This window comes from Triturus cristatus, chromosome 12 (assembly GCF_964204655.1).
Source record: "Triturus cristatus chromosome 12, aTriCri1.1, whole genome shotgun sequence".
Taxonomy (NCBI): domain Eukaryota; kingdom Metazoa; phylum Chordata; class Amphibia; order Caudata; family Salamandridae; genus Triturus; species Triturus cristatus.
In genome coordinates, this window is record NC_140595.1 from 713,216,919 (window position 1) to 713,228,999 (window position 12,081).

General features: G+C 43.2%; 2 non-coding genes across 2 annotated transcripts; both read right to left on the reverse strand.

Annotated features, from left to right (window-relative positions):
• Positions 1–717: 717 nt before the first annotated feature.
• On the reverse strand, positions 718–788 carry TRNAG-GCC (transfer RNA glycine (anticodon GCC)). Its single transcript has one exon. It is a non-coding gene; the product is annotated as a tRNA-Gly (tRNA).
• Positions 789–1,911: 1,123 nt separating this feature from the next.
• Positions 1,912–1,983, reverse strand: TRNAH-GUG (transfer RNA histidin (anticodon GUG)). Its single transcript has one exon. It is a non-coding gene; the product is annotated as a tRNA-His (tRNA).
• Between the last annotated feature and the right edge of the window lie 10,098 nt (positions 1,984–12,081).

Sequence of the window (12,081 nt, forward strand, 5' to 3'; positions counted from 1 at the left end):
CATACTTAAGAGAGGCAGCTTTTCACTTTTTTCAGCCCCTGTTTAGGAGATATGCATGCACTGTACGAATATCAGATGTGTTGGTCTTTCCCACTATTTACACAAAGCAAATTACATTTATATAGAGTTTACTTCACCTGTGTAGGCGTTAAAATAATTTAAGAACCACTATTCTTTTTTTAGGACTTGTGCCCTGGGGGAGGGGGTAGATAAGCAGCTATACAGATAGACAGGTAAGAGACAGACAGAGAATAGAGAAGTAAGTTTTAAGATTGAGCATACCAGTGGTGGAGATGTCACTCGGGAGGGTCCACCTACGACAGACAGATCTCTTCGAGGTTTAGCACCTTGCGTCCCCTTTAATGTGTCTTCTAAGCACGTTTACAGAATCATCCCGCATTTTCACAAACCTTCATCATTTTGTTGCTTTTGTTAAAAAGATGAGTTTAGTCATCAGAGAAGTGGTGTAGGTAATCACAAGCAGCGAGGCTGCTGCACTGTGCTTTACAAACATTAAATACCCGACACGTGGCCTAAAGGGTGGATTTGTTTTTATAACAGCTCCTAAAGCTACTTTGAAATAATTATTTCATATAGCCAATACTCCTTTCAAGGAAACCGCAAACCTATTTATAATTTTGCAAAATTGTATAGTCCGAATTAATTTTAAACTTCTATGGCAAAAACACTAAATAATGATGAATGTAAAAAGGCAGCTGCATTGGCCGGGAATCGAACCCGGGCCTCCCGCGTGGCAGGCGAGAATTATTCCACTGAACCACCAATGCCTATCTGATTTCCTTGTTGTGTAATGCTCATATAAGTGGCAACGTGAGACTATCTAGAAATGGTATGGTGTTAGTACTGAACTCGAGTCTACTATGCATGAGGCTAAAAAAAATGATGACCGCAGGTATAAAATGGAGGTTTACAGACTCACAAATTACCCGGACTGACTGAGATTACTGAACCCCCGTGCAACAAGCCCAGGGCAGTCAAAATTAGATCTGGCATGAGCTGGACTACGCCCCCGCCCATCCACCCATTAGCCTCCGCCCACGGCCTGTGGACCCGACTGGTACCGCTTCTTTCAAGAAGAGAGTGGATGGTCAGAAACTAAGGTTCGTTCAACATACACATACAAATAAAAAATAAAAACAAATGGAATCTCAAAATCAACAAATATATCCAAATTAACAAAGCAGAATACAAGCAAGTGGTTTGAAGAAGAGAGAGTCCACACGAGTTGCCGAAGGCGAAATCTCACAAAAAGGAAACCAGAGATGAAAATCTGGAAAACCAAAGTCACCTGAAGAGCGGGGGGGGGGGGGAGGCGCGGCCAGCGGTCAGTACTAACAGTAAAGTACATAATGAGCCCCTCTGTCACCAGTACAGTAGTACTGACACGTCTCACCATGCCTACTACACTGTTTAATAGGACATTGCTAGCTCTTTCTCAGGACGCAGGGTTACACTTCATGGGACGGCCGTCTCCACCCATATTTAAGGGATAAATGTTTACCCATTAATCTGGACGTGTCTTTAATGTCAGTTTTAGCCTGATCGTGAACTAAATCAATATTACAGACAAATAAATCATTCTTGCTGGAAAGGTATTATAACACTAGCAAATGTTTCAGCTTTCCCTAAAAACTATATCTGCGCAATCACAAGGGCTACAGTATATTAAAAGTAAATATTGCATGCATTAAAACACTCTTTCCCTACTGCAGTACAGCTGTGTCAACATAATTAAATGACTTCTCTTGGTTAAAGCTGGAAATGTCACCAATTAGAGAGTACAGAACTGAGACACAAACATTATATATAAAAGAAATACTCAGTAAAATTGAACATTTATTATTAACAAAGAAAAATATCGCCCATCTGCCGTGACATTGCCACCCGCAATGCCGTGACTCGGATTCGAACCGAGGTTGCTGCGGCCACAACGCAGAGTACTAACCACTATACGATCACGGCGAGCTACTTGGGCTGTGTGCAACGCAGTTGAACCTGTGTTTCAGAGCTGAATCCCGTCTGATTTCACTACCAAGTATTATGTTCTAGATGCTAATTCTACAAATGTATTATTCAACCCTTTATATGAACTTTCCAAAAGTGGTACTGTAAACCGGACCGAGGCCTCCAGGACTGGGCACAGACCCCAGAAGAGACCACCAGAAATGTGTGCAATGAAATACTTGGCCCCAGGATAGAGCACAATGCTTCATGGCTCAGAATGACAGAAATGTTATTCAAAGGGTCGAAGAGTAGCATCAAACCTTTAGGTCAGGCAGCGAGAACTGGACATGACGTTTCATATGGGGTGTGTGTGATGCACATGACAATACTCTGTATGACTCTCCGAAGACAGACACATTTCAGGAGAGGCCTCCAGAACTCGATAGAAAACCTCAGGAGAAGCCTCCCTAAGTGAACACAATATCACAGATGTGGCCTTCACAACTTGGCACAGTGCTATGGGTACCGCATTTTAACTGAACACACCACACACCATGTCATTATCCACGCACTCACAATACTTCAGACAAAGCCTCTAGAACTGAGCACCACGCCCCAGGGGCAGCATCCAGAAATAGAAACAGTCTGCAGGTTTGGGTCCAAAACTAAAAACAACATTCCACATGCCTTGACAAGACGAAAACACAACACTGCAAATGTGGGCTCCTAAAGTAGTGAAATATACCAGGAGAGACATCTACAACAGGTCACAATACTGCAGACACGGCTTCAGTAATAAGACGACATCCGCAGCACTGGACACATTCCGACAGTGGTGGCCTCAGGACAAGAGAAAAGACTCCAGATGTTACCACTAGAACTGGGTACAAAGTGCCAGACATGGCTGTGATATCAGCCACAGTACCCTAGATGTACCCTCCAGAACCAGAGACCTTACACTACAGGCAACCTCCAGATCGGGAGACAATGTGCCAGACTTTGTATTTAAAAGTAGCAGCAATCCTCCTGGTGAGGTTTTGAAAACTTTACCAGAACTTCAGGTGGAACTGTGTGTACTTGATGCAATACCCTAAGTAGACTCAGCAGAACTAGACACAACACTTCAGAGGGGCTCCAGGCTTGGGCCACAATATGCTAAACAAGTCTCTAAAGTGGGCAGTAACTGTTCAGACACATCATTCTAAAGGAGCCCTTCTGAATTGTACCCAGCTCTCCACACAAGGCCTTACTTGTGCTGTGCACACTGTCCAGTTGTAAAAGTGCTTCCATTTCCATAGGCTCCCTCTGCACCCCAACACTACTTTTGGCCTACTCACAGCCTTATCATGTAAGTAAAGCTTACACTGCCACTGACTGTGCTATAACCATCTGTACTCTAAAGCTCAGTTTACACTGCTGCTGCCTGTGCTGTGCCTTTTCTTGAGGCACTGAAGCTTGAACCTCTTCTGCCTGTTCAGTAATAGTAGGATACTCTGGTGCGGCCTGTGCTGTGCCTGTTCTTGAAGCAATGAATCCTGCCGACTACGCATTCATTTTTAATAATTTCATTTCATTTTGACATGGAAACTAATTATGTGGTTCGTAAACATCTGCATTTTCCGGATAATTGTGTCTTTGCTACCCTGGTGCTGCCTGTGCTGCACCTGTTGTTTGAAGCTTGCATTACTGCTGCCCAGCTTGTACTTTGATGTGAGTGCAACTTAAAAACATTTTCAATTCGCAAAACCAAACTGATAGGCTTTGAAAGGTAAAGACACTGGTGGTAGGTGGTACAATACATTGGCATCTAAACAAAAAACACATCTTTAGCTTCGAAGGAGGTGTATTGTGTGCATGTGTATAATTATAATAGGAGCAACTGTGTTTGCAGACGAGTCTTTCAATAAACAATACTTCTTATTTGAGGTTGTGTAAAACGCCAGGCACTTCGAACTCAGGATCTCCAGTTTACTAGACAGGCGCTTTAACCAACTAAGCCACAGGGCCTCCTATGGCTCCATTTCCGCACTGTGCCTGATGTCCTTGTGTAACTGAGACTCAGCATGTTTTCTACATCTAACGCTGTGATATTTTCCAGTTCCTAGTGACAAGATATTGCACAAGAAAACCTGATATTGGAATGGAAAAGTTACAAAGAGGGTAATGAAAAACGTATATCCAATGCTTTGAATGGAAAAATAGATGTGCAGGTACTCTGTAACAGAGTACCTACATGTTTCTGAGAAGTGCCAGTACTCTCACTCTCAAAATGAAAAAGTGCATGTACTCATTACCTGACAGTACCGACCCATTTAAAGCACTGCGTATATCCTTATATGTACATATTTGTATTCATCTTGCAATATTTACACTGGGGATCGACGTGTGCAATAAATATGTTAAACTAAACTAGAGTGCAATGATTATAAAGGCCACCAATATATACCAGATCATTTCATGATGCCTACATTAGATAGTCAGATAACATGTGCTCTTTTCTTCACCTCTCGTGACCGCTGGAAATCCCACGGAGAAGAAGCTGTGGAACCGCCACTCTCGGAGAGAAAGTGTCACCTTTAGTGACACGTTCCAGGTTCAACAAGCATTGGCATAGCCAATAGGTCTCGTCTTTGGGACCTTATAAGTATTTAATTATGCAGCACAATATCATTGTTGCAACATCAACTGTTGCATGGCTAAACACTTATAAAGTCCCAAATGCGAGACCTATTGGCTATGCCAATGCTTGTTCTATCTCCTTATCACTATTATCCACATTACGCCCCGCAGCACTTTGCTCTTTGAGGTGGCTTATAACATAACATACTATCACAGTATAACATCACAAGGGGTGAGTTATGAGCTCTGATAAAAGTTTCTCTGTTAAGTTTGTGCCCAAAGTATATCAGATTTTTTTGCCTCCGAGACTCTCTTAGGGGAATAAATAGTTTATACTACGCATGTCGAATGTCACAAATAGGCTAGAAATATTTGTGTGGTTTTTAATGCAATGGTAACAAGTTCCACTTTACAAACACAATCTGACTTCGCTACGCCCACCAGCGGTCCCACAAAAGTGATACACACAGTATCTGTGTGAAAATATTGTACAAAAAACTTCAGTAGGAAGTGGAAATCGTGGTGCTTCTAAAAAAACTGGCTAATGATTTGTTAATGGCTGAAGACTCCTACTCAGACTAACCCTGGTAATTTATCCAAACAGGCTGCAGGGCAGAGAAGTGCCTTCTGGAAGCACTTTGAGTAAGTGCTTCTGTCTGAGCATGTGGGTGGTTTCAGACATTCACAATCCATTTAAAATGATCCTCATTTAATTGATGAGTACATGGCTTAGAAATGTCAAGTGCTGGGGCCGAGTCTATGTGTAAACTGCCCGCAGAGGAAGTGAACACTTTCACGTGCTGCAAAAGGGCTTTTGGGGGCCAGAGATCATCAGAAATTGGAAAAGGGGTTATTTAACTAGCCGGGACCTCAGATTAACATGATCTGATAATCTGCTGCGGCAAACGCTGATTAGCAGACACTGTCCTGGAACCCATACAAGGTGTTGCTGACTGCAGAACGAATACATATCAATGGAATACGATTTGTCATGGAAAACATTCTGGGAGCAGCGTGCCAAACAATGTCGAAAGCTATAGCTAAGCACAGGAGTCTGGGACTGCCCAGCAGGTAAAACTTTCATCAGCCCCCAACCGGTTTCGATTTCGTCAGGAACTCAAAAACTCAGAAATTCTTAAAGGCGCTGTTTTAATTCCTCATGTCTCAATTTTAAATTTGACAACGTAGGTCTGCAGGATACTACATCGGGTCCACGATAAATCCCAATAACATAAAGATGGTTGAGGCGAGACGGCGGGGGTCAGCTAACGACAAGGCACAGTCTCAGATATTACTGAAAGAAATGGTTTTATGTCGGTGCCGCAAGAAGTTTGCCATCAGAAGAAGTGATCGTGGGGACACTGCGAATAGGATGGGATATCAGGCTACATCCAGGGGTGTGTAAATGGTGGCACCCTAGGAGTGGCTTAAGAGGAGAGAGCAACTGCAAATGGGAACAGAAATACTCCTTTGCTGTTGGTGGGGAAGTTGAGGGGACACCAGTGTTCCTAAAAGTGTTGTGAAGGTACATAAATTGGCAGGTACTGGTGATGATGTGGGGCAGAAACAAAGGAAGAAGAAAATGAAAAGAAGACAAAACAAACTGAAACAAATGGCCCCTGCGTGCCGCTGTTTAAAACAAGTCCAGCAGTGGTGTGTGCGAGCGCAGTCTGCTCTTTTTGAAAGCACATATTTGTGCTTGTGGCGCACCCCTGCCCGCTCACGCAAGGTGGATACCGCCACAAGCATGAGTATGTGCTCCCAAAAAGAGCAGAGCGACTGCTAAAGGTCCTCCTATGCAGCACATGCGTGCTGTGTAGGCGAGACCTAAAAAGTGACCTTTGAGAGACCCATGAAAACATGGTGGAGGCGGGTATCACAGAAAGAGAACGGGCTGTTAGCCCGCAGTGCCCTTTACATGGTTCTAGTACCTGGTCCTGTTGCAAACATCAGACACCAGATCTCAGTAAATTACCAGAAAAACAACAACCCTATATGGTGTTTTTAAACGCCTTGTACTATAATGCAGATCCTTTCTACTTTATGAAAAGTTGAAGCACGTATTGCATTAATAGCACCATGCTCTAATCAACTGAGCTCTTTTGGACTGATATATGAACGGCCATCATAAGGAGCATACACGGAGATTCCAATGGAGACCGGGCAGGCTGTCACAGTAATAGACACACAGACAGGCCATTACTGACCCATCATTGTTTCCGGCCAAGACATGGAGGCACGCAGATAATCCTGCACCAACTTGCACATACCCGGGAGCGTCACCAAAGAACACGGATATTATTTAATGAGCTGCACTAAATGCACTTCAATAACAAGAGCTGCATGACCATCACTCCCCAGAAAAGATGGATTGAAGGCTAGAATCACAGCACAAACCCTCCCTCCTACCACAGTCACAGAGAAAGGTACCGGTCTCGGCTCAGCAGCACTGAGCATGCTCAATATGCTGCACGTTCTTCTCACACCCGAGTTTAATCCATACTACACACTATCACTCACTGACTGTCTATCTTCAACCATTCCCGGACTGTAGTCTTTTCTCTGTACTCTTTCACCCATCACTCACTCCTCCCCCTCTCTACACTTTCATATACATGCACCCGTGCTGCACCTTCTAGTGTGTTTCTCCAAAGTACACAGATTATCACTTTCCAAATCGGATGTTGTGCTCAGTATTCTCTGCGCCCAGTGACGTAGCTATGGGGGGCGGTGGGGGCGGTCCGCCCCAGGCGGCACAATTTTGGGGGTGGCAGCCCGTTGCAGCAGCCTTTATAATTTATTTGGGGACACTCACTGACACTACAGTAGTGTCAGTATCTGTCCCCAAATAAATTATAAAGGCCGCCGCCACTGGGGCCCGCGCGCAGCCCATGTGTGAAGAGCAAGCACGCTGCGCACCTGATTTTAAAATCATGCTGCCGCGCGATGTACCCTGTTTGTGGGAGTAGTGGGTCCCGTCCCAGGGCTGTCAATCTTGTAGAGCACAAAAGCGTTACCAATGACGGCCCTGGGCATAATGTTTGGTCAGCCCTTGCGTTGCACTGAAAAGTAGCGCAGCAGTGACATCACGCGCTCCACCACCGCGCGCTCGCCTCTTTTCCGGCACAGGCAGCACAAGGATTTTGCTGCAGGCATCGGGATGATTTTCTGCTTATGGCGGTTCGCGTCTGGTGATTCAGAATAGTCAAGTTGTTTCAGGTGAGCCGTGACTTCCATGCCCACGCCCCGGTGTAATTTCCACATTGCGCCTGGCCTAATAGGGGGGCCTGCATTACTTAAGTTGCTCTCCCGATCATAGTCATTCACCCCAAAATTAAGAGATGTTCACATGTCGGTTTTAATGTAAGCGGTGATTTTGCATTATTAGATCTCCCCCTTAGTGAGTTGCAGCAGCAGTTAACGGCGTTAGCTAATTATGCCTAAGAAATAATTAAATACAAAAGTTAAACCAAGTAATCGTCATTGGAGCAGAAGACTTACATTCTCATTGCCGGCAGATAAACAACAAACTTCATGTGTGTAAGAGCTATCAGGGCTGTAAATGGGATGAAAAAACTGGGGGGAGGGGGGTCTCTCGAAGGGGCGTGGCCAGTGTAATTAAGGGTGTGGCTTAAAACACGTAAGCTAAAAACCTGTGTTTAGCATAGTGTGCTGCTGGGCTTGTATTTTACTGTTTCTGTCATTGTATTCAGATGTATGATACAACAAGTAACATCATACCAACAAGTCAGGACTATTGGCTTTGTCAATGGTTGTTAGTTGCATAAGATAAATAAGCAGCAACTATGGTTTGTATATAATATTGAAAAATCTTACACTTAAAGCCCTGGTGATACCACAACAATGCTGCTGCTCCTGAGTTTCAAAAAGAGAAGGGAAATCCAGAGAGAAAATTACTCTCTAAAGGATTTCCCTTCCCCTACAATGCTCACCTGGCATGACGTCATGCCGTAACTTCTCCACTAGTGAGAAGTGCGTGCTTTTGCCAGGGCACAAACCAGAGCCCGATAGAGACCCCTTTCGAGGCCCCCTTTTTAAAAACTGCCGGTGCTCGGCACCGGTGAGACCCGGCCCACTTAAAGCCCTGAGAGCTATCAATATTTACGAATTACAATAACCAATACCTTTCCTCAGTCCTCTCATGCTCAATGTCACTTAGCTAAGGAAAATGATGTTGGCCGTGGTATTTTTCAGTTTTTTTAAACTTTATATAATAGAGCCTTTTTATTTCTTTTAAAGGTGCTCTCACAAAAATATACTGTCTCTAGTGCTCTACACAAGTGAAAATCAAATTGCTAATTTCTTAGCCAAATCAGAAAAAGTGGAATGTCACCTCTAAAAATGATTTCTGACCTTAAAAAACAACAACACTAATCAACGCTATTCAATATGAAATAAGTTTCCTCTGAATAGGATATAGACACCAGATAGAACACCGAAGAGAAATTAACTGGGAAGAGCTGTGTAATGATGTTAATTTGAAGTTTTCTTTATCAAACATATGTCTCTGTTGCTAGATTTTTTCCAATTGACAAAGAATGATCGTAAACGAACTGTCTAACAGAGCAGTAATGAAATCCTGGCTAATGTTTCTAGTAAAAAAAATATTGGCAAGAAGTGTGACACACATCCTGTATCAGACACAGAGAATATAGTTGCTTATTTGCCTGTTTAGGATGAATTGAGATATTTATAAAAGTAGAACTTGATGCAGAGTTAGTAAATGTTATATGGATTTTAAATCGGTGAGCTTGCAATTGGAGATAATATAGCGTTGAAATGTAAAAATATTAAACATGTCTTTTCTAATACTAGATCTTTCATAGATTCACATAGTTGAATTATTCACCATTGTCACGCCTGGAACTCTTGGTAAACAATGTTAACATGGCAGTGTACATTATGACTCAATAACATTGGGAGACACTGATACAAGTGCGGAGCGTGAGCAGGGGGAAGCATTGGACTCACAAGTTTCACCCAATAGTGAACACTTGTCGGATCTGACTGGACCTGATGATAGTCCCTTTGAATAGGCGTTGCATCAGACTTGGGTCTGATGCCCCCCTCCCTGTTGGCCACACACATGCACATTGTGTAGTAGTAACGTGTACGACAGAGGAAGGGTTTTTGTTCTTTCTTCTTTTCCTCACGAAGTTGAGAGTACACATTGGGCTCCCCTGACTAGACTCTGCACCCACCACACATACCAAAATGAAACTGTCTGTGTCAACTGTAACTATGCTGCAATGTTAGTTCTCTGTATTTTTTGTTGATGGAAAACTGAATAATCAAAATGAAAAGAAACACTCAACAGAAAATTGCAAATACTCGGGGTGCTGGTTGCAGCCCTCTACAACTGCGAGTTCAGATAGTTAACACTACTTGCACTAGTTAATAGACCAATGAAAAACTAGCATTCCAATGTTACAAGTGAGAAAATATTTGGGCCCGAAATTTGACAGTGAGGTGAGATTCAAAATTCAAGTCAGAGACTTAAGCTCACACAATCACAGGGCGTTGGATGCCATGGGCGGCAATCTGAGGGATAGCCCCGGGCGCCAATAGCTCTAGCTACGCCTCTGTCTGCGTCTCCCGTTCGATTACATGTAATTCATGAGTGAGTGCAGAAAGGAAGGAAGTAGTCGTGGCTAAATGGTAAAGGTAAAGGTCATAGACTAGTAATGCACTGGGGGCTCTCTGTGCAGGTTCTAATTCTGCCGACTATGTTCTTTTTCCAATCAATCAATTGCATTTTGGCATGGAAACACCAATCATGTGGCTCTGAAAATTCTTCACATTTTGCGTAATTGTGTCTTTACTACTACTGAAACATAATCCACATCTGATGCATACCATGATTTCAACAGCAAAACAATACTCTAGCTCAAACGAAAGAAATATGCTTTAAAAAGTGACCCAGTGGTAGACCTTTACGTTTAACTGTTCACCTTTCAGTTGTGCATTGCTGTGTTCAGATGCTCAGCTAGCACTAATAGTTTTTTTTTAAAGAAATAAGACTCCAACAGAATTGTCTGAATTATGTTGCAAAACGTGTCCCTTCTTGCTGCATAATTTAGTAAACCGTATTGGCTGATAATAAGAGAGAAGACTTCTACCAGTTGAAAAACAAAATTATACACTGGTTAAGAACACATAGACCTATAAACAGGAATATTAATGGAGAGATATTATACGCCAGACGTCTCCCTTGGCTTGGTGGTACAAGTAAGGACGTTGAAGGAGACATAGTCCTGATTAACTTTAGAGATCCAGAAGCGGTTGATTTTATATTGAATTGGCCTTTAGGTAATGGTAACAGCCAAATTAGTCCTCGAGCCCTGACCTATTTTTACCCTAGGTCCCTGGTGTTCCCCCTAACCCATGCCGGGAAAAACTATAGAGACTATCCAGTCATCCCCACAGCACTACATGCTACGAACCTGCGATTAGACCAACAAGGTTGGAATACGATACCTTTTAGAGGCCCCAGGTACAACAATCAGAGAGTGGACCATATGAGGCCGTTCATGCCCCTAGAGCTAGGGAATAGGTTTGATGTTTTTTCCGGCATGGATGATTGCGATTGAAGATTACAGCATAGGAAGGGTAATTGGGATAGCCAAAGTGTAGGCAGATTAGAGGGGAACGCAATTGTGATATCTAACGAAGCTGATGAACCCCAAACTAGCGATGGGGTATCTCTGCTCCCGGAAATTGGAGCTGCTGTTGGATTTTTTGTTACCACCCACCATTTATCTGTGGGAGGTAGTACTAATGATAATGATAAACAGCTCCTAAACCAGGTAGAGCATTTTGAAACAACCAATTTAGGGGTAGCGGTTGGAGAAAATAGAGTTATCTCAGCTCCGCCCACTAGCGGTAAAGACGTAATTCACCTGTTGTCTTGGAACATAGCAGGGTTGGAAAAAAAATGGGTTCTCCCGGATTGGAACAACTTTATTGAAAAATTCGATATATGTATGTTCCAAGAAACTTGGAGTTTAACACCAGTTCATAAAACTGGTTATGCTACCTTTTGTGTACCCGCTTACAGTTGTGGAAAGGGTAGACCCTCTGGGGGCTTGCACATTTGGATAAAAATAGATCTAAACTGGAACATCTCAGTTCATGATTCGGAGTGTAGGGACATTCAACACCTTTCATTTCCAGGCCAGGTGAAGGGAAGTAAGGTGGAGCTATTTAATATTTATACTAGAGGGACCCAGGGAGTTAAAACGCCTTGTACCTTCACGATTCTAGAACAGGCACTAGCTAATTGTACCCCAAATTCCCAAAAAATTGTGGGAGGTGATTTTAATTGTACATTCGAACCCTTAAGTGAGGATGACCCCCTGGGCATAGAGGAGGATGACGCAAGTTGGTCTATCCCTGCACTGGCACTACCCCCGATTAAAAAGTGGTCCGCTAGAGCATTACAGATTAGCGCTCTTACTGTGGATTATAACTTAAGAG